General features: G+C 40.0%; 1 protein-coding gene across 13 annotated transcripts in view; it reads right to left on the reverse strand.

Annotated features, from left to right (window-relative positions):
• The window catches only part of NLGN1 (neuroligin 1), a 381,690-nt gene that overhangs the window by 311,266 nt on the left and 54,832 nt on the right, over positions 1-15,592 (reverse strand). For 2 of the 13 annotated variants that reach the window (XM_065073829.1, XM_065073825.1), the window contains exon 1: positions 1,509-2,100. The exons of 5 other annotated variants lie outside the window; for them this stretch is intronic. The gene's annotated coding sequence lies outside the window, so the exon portion shown is untranslated. Of the gene's footprint in view, positions 1-1,508; positions 2,122-15,592 lie in introns of those variants that run through there. 6 more of the 13 variants (XM_065073830.1, XM_065073816.1, XM_065073822.1 and 3 more) reach the window with 5 other exon arrangements.

Raw genomic sequence — 15,592 nt, forward strand, 5'->3', positions numbered from 1 at the left:
CAACCCCCCCCCCCCCAAAAAAAAAAAAAGTAACAGAAAAGGTCCCAAAGCTCAGTGTTGCTTTTTCATCGATAACAATGGTCTGTAGATGCATCAAAAATGCTGCTACTGTAAAAAACAAACCAGCCAAAAAACAATCTAGGTCTTAAGAGAGCACAAAAAAGTTATTTTGAGCATTATCACAAATACACGGTTTCAGATACGAATTATCTCTGTGAATTTACCAGTACAGTCTGGTCCCACTAAAGCTCTGGGAAAATGCAAATATTACCACAGAGGAAGGCAGTACTGGAAAAAATATTTCCTAAAACAATTTCTTACACTTATGCTGGAAAAAAAAAAAATCTGCTTCATTTCAAATTCACTGAACATCTAAACGTGCTAAAACCATTCACTTTGATATTTATAGCTTCTATAAGATATATTTCCATTTTATACTAGGGGGTTTTTAATGCCATAGTTGTTAGAGCTAAAACCAACTGGCCTTCCAGAAAGCAAACCCAGTGTCAAACTAAAATGATATTCCTTAAAAAGGTCAGCAAATTTACAGAGGAAAATAGCTTGTCCAGATTGTGTCACCTGCAGCACCAAGAACGCAACACTTTAATCAAGCTCTGTTTTATTTAAACAATTATTTTAATGTAATTGCTCTAGAACCATATGCATCCCTAAAATGATTCGAGATAATACCATCTCTCCTGATTCCAAGGTAACTTTCTGGCTTTAATTATAAGTCAATTAATATTAAGTAATTTGACTGATTAATTTTAATTAAACCTGCTGAAAATTGATTTTCCTTCACCAAGTAAAGATGAGGCTCCGGTGCCATCGTCAGGAAAAGGAGGGGGGGATGGGGGGGCAAGAAAAACCAGTACTTGACACTCAAGCGAGAAGATGTCTGAAAAAGGGGGAAAAAAAAAATCCCTCCCTCCATCAGGCATGGCAGCCTGGCCAGCGAGCCGGCACCGTGCGGAGGCACCGTGCGGAGGCACCGGCCGCGCAGCCCGGGGCTGGGGGAGCCCAGAGCCGCGCCGGGCCCGGCCTGCCCGGGGGAAGCGAGGGGGAAAGTTCGCTCGGGCGGCGGCGGGGGCAGGAGCCGGCGGGGGGACCGCGCCTGTGGCAGATGCGGTGTGTGCGGGGTGTGTGTGCGTAAATCTCCCTGCAAATACCCTCCACTCCTCCCCTTCCCACCCCCCCAGCAGCGGTTACTGCCGCCGCGCAGCTCCCCCGAGGCACCGCTCGGGCTCCCCCCGCCGCAGCCGCGCAGCCCCCGCACAGCCCCGCACCCCGGGCCAGTTGCAGCCGCTTAAATGCCATCTCCCTGCCCGCGGACACACACACAAACGCGCACACACAGCTCGCAAACCGGCGCTGCAAAGCCTCCCCCCCGGCTCAGCCCCGCAGCCGCCCTGCCCTTCCCGGGGCCGGGGGTGCTGAGCCCGGCCCGGCCGCCCCCCTCCATCCCGGCTGGGGCTCGCCCCGCACGCCGAGAGCATCAAAGTATTTACCAGTTCACGGCCGCTTTTCTGCAATCGCAGCTGAAACTGTAATTCACTGGCTTCGCCTCCTCCGGCTCTCTCCCAGCCGCTGTGAGCTGGAGGTTTCTCAGTCGTGCCCCGGACACTTCCGAATTATATCGATTTTTATATATTTTTCTCCCCTTTCCTCTGATCGGGGCGAGAGGAGGGGGGGCTGGAAAACCCCATCCGGAATTCAGCCTCATCCGTGCCGAGCCACCTCCATTTAAATCCGACCATCAGGCAAGCAATAGAAATGATCAAACGCTACTTCTCTCCGTCTGCAAGTAGATAATCCTACTAATCCAATAGATCTCCCCCGATCCGAAATTGCCCTCCAGACGAATCCCTTGCGCTTGATGTCCGGCGGGTGATCTCGGAGCCGCGACGGTGCCCCGAGGGGTGCATGTGTGTTTGCGAGTGTGCGGTGCTGGGGGGCTTGGGAAGCGGGGGGAACGGGGGGTGTTAATCTTTTTTGGCTCCTGGATGCACGGCTCGCTAAAACCGCCGAGAACCCTGCTTTTTCCCTCTATTACACGTTTCCACTCCAAATTGCTGCTGGATGAAAAATGGTACGAAGATACCCCCAGCGGCGGCGCGGCGAACGGCGCGGGCAGCCCCGGCCCCGCTCCGCACCGCCCCGGCCCCGCTCCGCACCGCCCCGGCCCTACCTCCGGGGGACCCTCCCGCAGCCATCCAGGGAGACACCACGGCAGGAAAGCAGGTTTGGGGGTGCCCCTCCGGTGGCTACATGCAGCCGCACGAAGCACATACATGCTTGTGTAGATAGTGGATATAAAGTGTTGCCAATATGGGATAAAAAAGCTGTATGCACCTGCGTGCGCACAGGCTGTTGCCTCTTACTGAATTATACCTGTGTGCAATACTCAAATATTTCTCACGGGTATAATTTTGTAAGAAACCATGATCTTTCTTACTTAGACAGTCACTGTCTGCACACAAGACAAACATTACTCCCTTTTTCCCCCTGTTGTTTCTTGAAATCTTTCAACTATTTTTCATCGCCTACTTTCTACTTTTAATTGGGGGGGGGGAAAAAGTATTCTCTGATCCTGCCCTTCATGTTTTCTAGGATCACAAAAGAGAATGAAAGTTGACAACCCAGGGTATGTGGGGAGAAAGAAAGGCCCAATCAGAAGGGAAAGGAAAATCATCCTTTGAATTCTGAAAGGTCTATTCATTTTTTTAAGAACAGCCACAATCACACATTAAAAGATTATAAGCATCCTCAGTTAAGCCTCTTGTAGAGAGCTCATTAACATGTCCTGTTATTTTAGGAGACTTCCCTTCACATTATGTTAAAAATCTGTATTTTGTTGCATTAACATCCACCTCATTTTAAAATATTGACACTAATCGAGCACAGCACACCCACTCATGTTTCCAAGCATACAGCCCCAGGCAAGGTCTGAAGGTGCCCAATAATTTGATAAGTTTTTACACCCCTCACCTGAGAGCACATCCCAGGGGAGCCAAGGCCAGTCCCAGCCACGCCGGGCTATTTACATCTCTGAGCCCCTCTGAGGATCCAAATCTAAAGAAATATCCATGGCAGGAATGACAGGACACGGCAGCGGTTTATCCTGTGACATTTCTGTGTACTGGAATGGCGCATTTTTCACCTGGCAAGTATAAATGATTATTATAATCCATTACTATTTCAAAGTCCAGCATCCTTCAGTACTCTGAAATTTAACTCTTTCACTACCACTAAAAGCATATGGCTGTCAGATATGGGAGATAAAGGCAGAATATACTCTTTGCTGACAGAGCAATCCTAGACATGTTGTTATGTTATTCTCAACGGAACACTACGGTGGAAAAAAAGGTTTCAAAACTAAAAAGAAAATGTGCATCTGACTATCAATCACTTGCCACCAGCCACAGATCAACAACCTAAAAACTATCTCCAAAGAGGGCAATACCAGGTGAGCCATTCTGCCACTCTTCATTCGCATCAAAGCCTGGAGTAGTTTTATCTTTGGGTGGGTTTCTGCACTGAAAAGTGAGAAAAAATGGTGACAGAAAATAACTGCACCCTTATTGTCAGTTGAGGAGCCACTGGAATCTAGGTGTACAAGGCTTTCCTCTCACTTCTTCAAGGAGAATACATGTATCTTCTCCAGGTTCCCTAAGCCATCATGCGAACATCCCATTGGAGTGCTCCAAGAATCATTTAAGCATATTGTCCCCTACTAACTATGAGAAAAAAAATCTACACATTTATCCTTTTACCACTTTTTTTTTTTTTTTGGCAGGAGATCATAATTTCCATCCAACTTGCTACAATCCCACATTCGGTCTTCACCTGATTCTAACCCATCTTCACTTGTGCAGAAATGACACAAAGTTACTGTCCCAGCACATCAAGTTTTTCTTTAACTCCCTCCTATGGCAGTGATACCAATTCATACATAGGATCAGTTTTGCTCCGCCCTGTCTCCAAGGTTGGGGTCCCTTTCCTGAACTTTCCCACTGTCTTTCACTCTATTCTCCTCCTTCGTGCTTCAACATTTCTCTTTACTTCTTCCCTCCAGGGACCTCAGTAACACAACAGCTCTCCTCTTGTTCAAAACTTTGCTGGGGAAAGAGAAGTTCTGGCTCGTGTGGGGCAACAAGATCTGTCTTCAGCAACAGAAGGGGTTGAGCAGGTCTAGGAAGAGACATAGGGCTGGGAGAACAAAGTACAACACTAATCTCTTTATACTAGATCTGATAGTACTAGTTGCGCCTGAACATAAATGTCATAATAACACTGCCTAAGGCCTGATACTACTGTATTACTAGTATAGTTTCTGACACTAATTCAGTCTACATCCAGTATGTCCTTGTTTTAAAGACCTAAGTGGCCTATACACACATTTATTTATACATACAGACATATATATACACACATATATACACATACATATGTATAAAGTGTGTTTGGATTCATCTGAAAGAAGAGGGAGAAGAGAGAGTTGATAACTTTTCTAAATATGTTTTAATATGATGCATGTTGAGAAATTACACTTTTATTAAAATCTAAGGGGTGCAAAACTGGTTTAAATGATGGTATTAGTTAATACCTAGTTTGGCTGAGTTTTGTCAGGGTTAAGTTATCTACATTTATTAAAAAAAAAAAATGAAAGAAAGAGGGATAAATTTCAGTGGACTGCCAGTCCACAGTAGTTTCAAAGTCCAACTCAAAATATTCTAATATCTAATGGGTCCATTTTCTCTGTTTTACAAACACAAAGCCCTTCAATACAACCCTCACCTAAGCACCCAACTTCTAAAAAGAGCAAAACATACAATCAAAACCTAAAAATAAAGAAGCTACCCACTAACAAGCTAAAATATATATCTGAGCTATACAAGGTATGCACCTGAAGCATTAATGGTAAGAAAGCTTTTATTTATGTGACACAAGTTTCAAGAGCTGTTGAAATATGTAACTTAAGATAGTAATGGTTTTCTTTCAAATACAGATTTTATCAGCCTGTATTTCTAAAGAAAAAATATTAACCTTTCTAATAGGTAGAAAAATTAGAATTGTTTACGTATATAAGATTCCAAATATCCATTAATTTGCTTGTCTCAAGATAGCTCATTAAATTGTTTCTTGCAAGTAATTTCATTAAATATTTTCTTTGATATCACAAAATTTATTTAAGATTACTCACCTCTGTCCATTTATATTCTCTAGACTGCCCCTGATTGCCAAATCTTTAATGAAATTATAACACCTGTCTGTAAGCTGCTTTAGTTAGCTGTAACTGCTTAGTTATTGCCATTCATTTGGTTTAACCTTGCCAAGAAGAGAGCCACTTAGAGATACCATCTCTCTTCACAGCATAGTCATTAAAGCACTTCTCAAAGACATAGGGGACTGACAGTCCCTCAGACACTTCAAACACTCATCGCTTCTTGCTTATCATTTGCTTCCTTCAATATTGTTCTTTTATACTAAAACAACCACATTAAAAAAGAAAAAAAAAGCTTTGCTTGAATGGCAACAAACCCTATGGCTCAGGAATGGCCAGACTTGCCCATATTGGGAGTCAAGAAAACAAGATGCGCGTAGTCTAAGGGTTTCAATTTTAGTTCTTCTCCAAAAAAGTCCCCAAGCCCGTCCTCCCATCGCGTATGTCCTCACCACTGCCTCCTCTGCAACGCCTGCCTTCAGTGGTCAGGGTCAGTGGTTCTCTTCCTCCCTGCCTATGATGCAAATTGTACATTTTGTCATCTGGTAGGATTTGTATTCTGACATCATACAGATTGTCCTCAATGACATTCACTTTTTATCATTAGCACCTTGTACTGGAATATTTAATTGGCTATGTTGTATCCCTGCACTGTAGATTTATCTTGCATTTTCTTTTAATTAACAGCCATGACCAATGGTCTGATAGATGGCAAAGCATTCTGTGAAGTGGAATCCTACTGGATTAAAAGCTTTGCTGGAAGGTTCCAAATGCCCATTCAACCTATACTTCTCAAAGGTGATTTTCTTTCAGGTACTGCATTTCCAAAGCACAACGCCCAAGGACACGGAAAGAGGGAGCAAGCAGGACCCAAATAAACCTGTTCCCACAGACTCACTCCTCTCTAAATGTTGCCCCATCTTGACTAAATGCTCAGATGTGTACAGTCCACCCGGGGGTGTTCCAAGACTCAGAATTTCAGGTTCTTTCGGGTGCTGTTAAAGGACTGGTATCAATAAAGAAAGCTATTGCCAGTGTTCTTACTGGAACTTAATCAGTAGATTACAACACATTACAACACTGCGCTTGCCAGGGAACTCTGAATTAATTATAAAATCCATTTCCTTGTTTATGTAGCTGTGAATACTTTTAGTCTAGAAGAGTTTTATGACTTTGTTCCTTCCAAAAATTTCAGTTATTCCTTGAAGTTAGAATCAACCAGTGCCTTGATTTGCAGTGACCAAATACAGGAAAGTAGGAGGCTAGATTATTTTTTTTTTAATTTACAAAAAACATTTATACAAAGAGTTTTCTGTTTACACTATGTGACAGCTAACCCATTTCTAGGGTTTTTAAAATTAAATTAATTTAAATTTATAGTTAAAAAGGGTACAAAACTGTATACCACTTCTGACATAATTAATTTTGAAGCATATGGGGATACTCCCTGTGGAAGGTGGTATGCTAAGTCAGTATTACATGCAGTTTATATTCTTTCAGACCCAGTAAGCAAATGACAGAGAACTAGGGGCCAACTTCATCTCTGATGTAATTAAATGGAAATTGTAGGAACCTCATCAGAGAATTTTGACTGTTTCCTAACACCTAAGCTCAGCAGAAAAATGAGCATGTGGAAAAAAAATTATTGTTAACATTTGCAGATAAAAATAGTGCATTGTTTTCTGCATACATTTACTGAGGAGTACCTTTTACTTTTTCACCAGCCAGTTTCCATAAGCAAGGAAAGCTTCAACTTCTGTGAATTAAGACTTGCTGAAACCTTGATGCTCTCTCAGTACTGCTAAAGCATTTTAGGTCATTATTTAAAACAGTCAGTAATAAGATGATTGTGAAATACATCATGATTTTACTACCAGCTTCTCTTGGCGTCTGTTTGCCTCCAGTTATGATTGCACTGATAACTTGGTGACTGATATAATTAGCCTGGGTGTCATTATGGCTACTGGCCAAAAGAGCCAAAGATGTTTCTTAAAATTTCTTTTCAGATGCACGAGGTAACATGATCCATTAATTAAAACTCATGCAGTCCCAGTTAATTCCTGACGAGCGAAAAAGATGCAATCTGAAAACACTCTTAAGAAGCAGTAAATCACTTCCAACCTGGTTTATGTGAGCTGCATCTGAAAGAGGCTGGAGTGGTCTTGGGTTTGGGTGCTGGGCTGGGAGTCAGAGGCAGAGCCCTGTTCTGGCTTTGCCAGTAGAGACCTTGAGCAAACTATTTTATCTTTCCTATTTTTAACTCTATCAAATCCATCTTGATTTTCCCATCGCTAGGGCAGAGAAAATCCTCCCATACCGAGGAGGAGGAGGAGGAGGAAGGAGGCTTGGGGTTCCCAAGCAGGGGAGGAGAGGGAGTTGAGCAATGGAGCAGCCTGGCCCTGGCACTGCCCAGGCGCCGCCGCCTCTGCCAGCCCCAGCTGTTTGGCACCAACCGGCACAGTCATCTGCAGGTGCAGCGGCGGGTCCGTGTTGCTACGGGGCATTGATAGACCTCTGAAAGAGGCCAGGCACCGGAGAGAGTTGCGTGGGACAAACTGGTTTTGTGGAGGAGTCGATATAACAAGTTTATGAAATTCTGCTATAATAAGCATTAGAAAATAATGAACCAACAGAAAAATGCTCTGTAAAAGAAGCGTTCCTGTATTCTGCAGGCGTTAGTCAGCCTCAATAGTGATGGGAAATCCAGGAGGAAGTATCAACATGAAAATACCATTGTACAAACAGTAATTCATTCACCTGCTTATCTTAGCAAGTTTTAAAGCTTGTAATGTCTGGAAATCTGATTCACTGCACAACAACAAACCACACAAAACTGACATGTACAGGCAAGAACATACAGACAAAGCAGAGAGTACAGAAATTGCCAAGAATTTCCAAAGCAGAGACACCTAAAGAGGTCCTAAAATGAGATACCCGAAGAAACGTCATCTTTAACAGGTGATTCTTTTTGAAAATACAGCTACTTTCAAGAAAGTAAACTGAAGGCAGATCAAATCACTTGTGATATCTGAAAAATCCCACTGTAGTATAACCAAGCCATTATTTACAGTCCATTAATATTATTCCTCTAAGACCTAGTTATTCTAGTGATTTAAGAGCAGAGTAACAACAACAATTTTTTTCTTTCTAGCTGTGTAATGGGTGCATGTTAGATCATGTGCCTTTGTGTCTCTGGCTGCACGTAAGGACACACGATAGTACCAGACCTACAGTATCTGGCTGTCAAGTCCCACTGGAAAACTGGAGACATAAACAGCACTTCTATTCTATGCAAAATATCCGCAGATAACTCTGTCTGCTATGACAGAAAAAATGCAACCTCAGGAAGCCTCAGGTAGCTTGTAGGCAGACATACAGGGTTATATTATTGACCGTTCTACCCACATCAAAACCAAGACACATAAATTGCAAGAAAAGGGAATTTAACCACATGTTCCAGATTTTTGTTCTATAAAAAAAAATATTTTGGTCTCCAAAGTAATAATTCTGCAGTGTTCAGGAACATTAACTACAGGCAGGAAAAGGAAGAGAACAGGGAGGAAAAGGAAAGAAAAAAATGTCAATAGAGAAACATCAGCATCCTAAAGACCAATTACTTAATTGCAGTCACAACCCAGGAGAATATATTATCCTCTATACGCTATGGTCACGTAACAATATGCACTCTCGGTGGACTTTGGATTTTCAGTTGTTCTTTATACAAGAACTGCTACAACCATCTGAAAGTTAAATCTATACAAATACCTTGTAATACTTATCTGTGGCTAAACTGAATCCCACAGACTGAAAGACATGACTTTGAATTTTAATTTTCAAATTTCTAGGTGGTCTTGGTTGCAGAATACTATTTTTTTTCCACATCTGGCATTTGCAGAACTTAATGAACAACGTCTCTAGCATTCGGAATAAGCACAACACAGCTTAATCTCTTTCTGTGTGGCAAACTTTGGCATTCCCTTGCCTTAGAAAGTGAGCACAGTGGTTCTCAAAAAACAGCTTCTCCAGCAAAACAAAAGAATTCATTTGTTTTCTGTTTCTCAGACCTTTCACTTTCCTATTGCAGACAAATAGGACACCTAAATTTCCTATTTCCTTTAATAATGATATTATAAAATTTCTGCTGGCAAATATTACAGGCTGAGAAAATTATTCCTATAGCTGAGAAGAAAAAAACCTCTGTGATGTGTACAGCAGCCAGTAGAGGGGGCAGACAGTGTGGCTGCATTTTGCATTTCCTGCACATCTGAGCTGGCCACTGCTGCTTCAGCTTATTTCTAGACGTGGGAAAATAGACTAAGGCATCTAATGTTACCTTATGGATGCAGTTCAATACTAAATAGTACATACAAATTGCATGGCATCTGTTTTTCTCAGTCTCTCGTTTTCTTTATGCACAGATCTTCTCAGTGTTTATAATGATGCAGGGCTTGTATTGCACGTATACAATTCAGACACTGCAAGAAAGACTTGGAGACTCACGTATCTTATGATTGCAAACATAAGAGAGACGTCTGTAAGGTATTTTCACAATCACAAAAATAAAAAAGGTGCATTTCCTAACAAAAAAGTTTATTTCTGTTATATTTTCAGGCCTTTAATCAGGCTTTCATCAAACAAACTTCCACTGAAATAAACCAAAAATATTTCCCTGACACCTAGAATATTATCTTTTCAAGATGATATAAATTGAAGAGGGGCTAAGAGGCATTTGTTTGCAAAGAGAGAATTATCACAGGGTGGTATTTTCCTCCTTCCACAATCACCTGTGGTTAAACAGGTGATGGGACCATGTGATGGGCACTGCTGCTGTGCAGTCAGCCCCACAGCACTTGACAGCCTTTTGTTTTGTAGATATTTTGCAGTAAAGCTGTCACAGATGTAACCAAGACTAAAATCTGTAGAAGCATTTGAATACACCCGCTACAGTCCAGTGTTTCCTATTGTAATTCTGCCTGGTCTACCCAACTGTCTTGTCTAAGGCCAAAAGGAACACTGGGATTTAGGTGGGATTTAGGCTGTGGGAACTTAAGCCCAGTGTTTCAAGCAGCCTACGACTCTGTTAGATTGAGTTCAGTGCCTACAGAATAAATGAAAACACAAAGCTGTGCCTGACAATGCTGAATCGTAGAGGTAATTACCGAAGGATGAGCACAGTGTAATAATCACAAGATACGCAGCATGAAAAGTTTTGTGACAGATAAAAAGGATCACATTTACACAAGATGGAGCTAAAATTTGAGTCTAAAAGGAAGGATATACTTTTCTTTTGGAGATAATATTTGTTGATCTAAAGACCAAAAGAATGGTGCTTGTCTCATTAGCATGTGAGAAATAAATGACAACCTCTTTCAGCATTATCTTAGGTTTGGTTGTACAGTCCCTTTCAAAGACTAGACAAGATAAAGCACCTTGCATTACCATGCTTATCTGACAAGATGACATCTCAGAGAGGTTTGGTAAAATACGATGGTAAATTTTACAGGTCGATAGTCTGTGCCAGGTACGAGTAAAATCAGCGTTGTCCTCTCCTTTCCTACAGAGCTATCCGCAATGGAAACAACTAGCAACATCGTAAATGAAATGTCTCGCATCTCAGTACAGTCCCTGCAGCCATCTAGTTCATCAAAGTATGAAACAAGCTGAGGAGAGCTCATGTTCAATGATGCTCTGAGGGAAAATGACTGTCTGGCATCAGCACTGGAAGTAGGATGTGGCTGACTGATGGTTTAGGATTGTTTCTTGAAAATACTCGGTAAATAGAGTAATTTGAACCAATCATGGAATATAACATGCAACACAACATTCTTCTACCCTGAAGTCTCCCTTGTGGTAAATCTGGAGTGGTGGTGAGTACATTTATCAAGAAAATAATGACCCCAAACTGACTCCTTGAAGACTAAGATGGGGCTTTTTGTTGTTTTGGGTTTTGTTTTTTATAAGAGGAATCCAGGGAATTAATTAGGAGAAAATAGTTCCTCAATGTTCTGAGTGAACTCCCACTGAGAAAATAAACAATTTATTGACTCATGCAACTACACGCATCCAAAGATAGTCATCTTTATGACATGAGTTTTTGCAAATGTAGAACACAGAAAGGCATGCAGAGGCAATGTTTGATAATGAAAAAATGGCATCTATTCAAGGATCCACACGTCACGATTATTCCAATTTTTATCTTTGAATTGGGAAAAGTAATTAAGATATATTAAAGAGGTGTACACACCCACATTTTAACAAAAAACTAAGGTAAAAAAATGAGGTTACACTCTGCCTATTTTTATAGCCTCTAATTAATTTCCTTGCTATATTCCATGCATTCTTTGGAGAAAGGAGGCACAGGAGTTTTGGATGTGGACATTTGGTGGCTATCAGACAACAAATGTTCTAGAACCAGCTTTGAAAACTCTCAAGTACTGAACCTTCTGGCCCTTCTCCCAAGAACATAAGGCCAAGGATTTTGATCAAGAAAGGAATAAAGTCATAAGAATGGAAAACAGTGGCATGTTTTCAAAAAGTATAGACGTCTAAAGTAATGTAGAATATCAGAGGGAGGTATGACAAGACGTGAGGGCAGCACATTAATATTTAGACTGGGCATCAGCAGAAATGTCCTGTCAGTGTGATGTGTGGAATTATCCTGAGAGAAGTAACTAAAGCTCATTGCTGACAACCATCACTTTCTGACATTTCAAGTTGGCAGCTCAGTATCTACACCAAACATTGTCATCGGCCCTTTCATTTTACGATAAACACAGGAAATAAGTATATAATCAATAGCAGCAATAGACCTGTGTGAAACATCTTTGTGTTGTGAGAATCTGAAATGGAAAGTTCCATCTGGATGGAAGAAGTGAGAAGGATTCACTTTGAATTTTCTTAAAATCCCAGCATCCTGGAAATATCCTTTTTATGTTTTTATAATTCATCTTAGGGACTGATACAAACTGCTCAGTAACACTCTGAATATTTGGAAGGGGCCTTAAGAAAGTACTATCAGAGAAAACTTGGCAAAGCAAAATCACTTATTGTTTTCATTGCTGAATATCTACAGGATTCTGAGGATATTTCTGATAGCCCATGGAAAGCAAAAAAAAAAAAAAGGTTTTGAGATAATAACAAAGACTGAACACACTGGTGCCATATTAAGCAACAGATACACTCACATACAGTATCCTTTCTTAATGGTTCAGTTCCCTCGTGCTTTTAACATGCTCTCTTTAAAAGGGCTTGTCAAGACAAATCGTTTTCCAAGTAAAAGAGACAATTCCTTAATATAAGTTGATAATCAGCATCTCCTAGAGAAATGTATTAAATTCCAGCTGCTCAGTTCCTCTCCATTCCATCCACAGAGTCTTCCTTTTTTTTTCTCCTATTCATGTCCCAACACATGCTCTCTACTGATGTTCATACTGGTGAGGCTGCCAGGGGTTGTGGGCAGGACCTATTCTATGCTTTGCATTTCACATTTGCTCGTAAAAGCAGCATCCAGAGAGTTTCATACCGGGCATCTCCATGCCTGACCCTTTATCAATTGTTCTTCTCACTTTTATATAACTGTGCTCAAAATTTGACATAAACGTCTTCATGGAATCTTCTCAAATCCCCATGGTCTACACAGTTATGACTCAAAATTTAAAGCACATATTACTACTTCTACATGTGGTACTTCATGTATTTATTTTAAAAACACAGTATAACTCGAATGAACATAAATATTGATTTGCTCATTAGCAATGCTCCTTCTGTAACTACGGTTAGAGCACCCTGGGGAATAAGATACATAATTCTAAGCATTTGGGAGGGACAGATTCACAGTTGTGTTGCCTGAACTTTCTGAAAACAAAACACTCATTTGCTATGTAGCTGTCAATCCACTAAATAAATACTGTAAATGCAAGAAGAAAACCTGATGATCAGAAATCCTTCAGCTGTTCTACCAGTGGATTACTTGATCAAGACTTTACCCTTACTTTTTCCTCACAGTTTACCCTATAGCTGCAACTATCACACGCAAAACCAAAAACTGGTGGTGGTTCCCTCTTTCTTAGTTGTGGCTTGGCCATACTTCCATGAGCTGGAAAAGGAGACAGCTTGTGATAACTAGTTATTAAGCACAATTGTGGCTAAAAGTTCTCACATTTGTTTGGATAGTGTCAACACATTAAAAAATAAATCTGTACATTTTCAATGTATTAAAGCAACAAAATTATTAAGTAGTACACTGGGCAGAAAAAGAAAAAAAAATATCTTATACGGATATTCTAGGTTATATTACTTGCCTTAACAGATGATATCATGATCTGGAAAGGATTTTATCTGATACAGGTAAGCACAAGTTATTGTTGCAATTAAACTAACTTGGGCACAGTGTTCAGTATATAATGTCTTGATAGGTTAAGATGATGATGTGAAATGGGACAAAACAATGCTAAGATTATTTGTTTCATGTCCTCTTCGTGGTTGGGGCCTCTGAAAAAATTGTGGGTGAATATTATTTGAGAAGAGTTCTACAAAGTGTTGCTCATCACATCAATGTTAGCATATATTGTATCTGATTTATAAAATAATTTTGCTAGAAGGAATATTTAGAGAGTTCATTCTGTCTAGATATCATCCAAAAGAAGATTTACACATTTTAAGATTTAGATCATTGTATATTGGTGAAGCATGATTGCATACAACTTCCAATTTAATCCTCCTTTTTGGGCAGTTCTCAGAAAAAGGCATCCAAAACAGCAATCATTTATCTTTGATTTAAGCACAATTTGATGCCTACTTAGTATACATACAAAATAATTCAAGGCAGCCCAAAATGCGCATTTGACAGGTTTCCAAAAAGACACCAGTGCATACTAATATTTTTGCATTTACAGGCATAAATTCATGGGTGACTCTCATGCTAGATGACTTGAAAAAGTTTTTGCAATAATATCTTCTATAAAGATTATTCATTTATTCAGTATTTTAGTTGCATATTCTTCTTGCATTATTTCCTGCAATGCTTATAGGATCATGTTATTCAGATATTCTGTTACTATTTACCCACACAACACCATTACTACTTGAAATACCAAGAAAATGCTGATTTGCAGAGTTTTTCTGCAGAACAGATTGTAATGATTATAGCAGTCTACAGAAACTCTCTATAAAAAATGACTGACATAACTATGCCCTGGAGAGCAATGGTTAAATAATAATATACATACATAATGTCATTATTATATTGATTTATACAGATGTGATATTACCTAGATTATACATGAAAGAAAAAAAAAAAAAACAACACAGCTGCTAATATAAGGAAAAACTAGTTATTTAACTTATGCAATCAAGAAAAAAATTTAAACCACTGTTAAACAACATGTATACATCATTCTCCGTCTTACATCTGTGTTCTCAAACATCCCCAAAGAAAGAATCTTATAAATAAAAGAGCAAGCCAGTTCCTGGATCAGACTTCTTGCTATCCACAGCAGGTTTGATTTGACTTGGCCAGGAAAAAAGTTCTCTAAACAAAGCCTACTAAACACATCTTTTCCCCCCAAACCTGTCATCTCATCATTAGTTCTTTAGGAAACTGTGAGCCATTAACAGTGAATGGCATGTTCAAGAAATGCATGAATTTCACCGTTACTGAAGGAGGATTCAAACTCATCTTAGTCCATACTGGAAACTTTTAAAGCTGTGTTGCTGTACCAGCTGCAGAAAAACAGGTAGCAACGCACTCCTATACTATGACTTATACACACAGACATGGTTATATTTGTAATAAAATTCTTGAGGGCATAAAACCTCACATAAAAATCAGGTTAAAAAGGCATTCTGACCAGTCATTACTGCAATCAACATATGTTTCTCAAACTGTTTTTTGACTTAAATAAAATGGAGCCTAGAGGACAGCTTATGGCTCCTACTGAAAGAAACACATCTACTGACACATGATCGGGTTTTGCTGGGTTTTTTGTTTTGTTTTCCTGTTAAACATACAAATTGCATTTCCATTGATTCATAGACCAAACTTCTCTCTTTTGGCTCTGTAATGATAGAATGGCCAGACAGAAAATATACTTTTGCTCAGACTGTGCCCCAAAGTTTTTACTGATTCCTTAACCCATTGACAACATGGGTCTTTAAAGATGATACCTGGTACTTGAAAAGATAATACTTGGTACTTGAAAATATTAAGGGAGCTACAAAGGAAGACATAAATCCTTACCTTCATTCAGATTTAATATTCGATTGTTCCAATAATATTATTGTGTAAGGCATGCAAAATGGGATGAAGAACAAAGGATAGTAAACTCAGAGGAAGAAGTTACAAGCAGGATTTTTGTGGCTTTTTTATGG

This window comes from Columba livia, chromosome 9 (genome assembly GCF_036013475.1).
Source record: "Columba livia isolate bColLiv1 breed racing homer chromosome 9, bColLiv1.pat.W.v2, whole genome shotgun sequence".
Taxonomy (NCBI): domain Eukaryota; kingdom Metazoa; phylum Chordata; class Aves; order Columbiformes; family Columbidae; genus Columba; species Columba livia.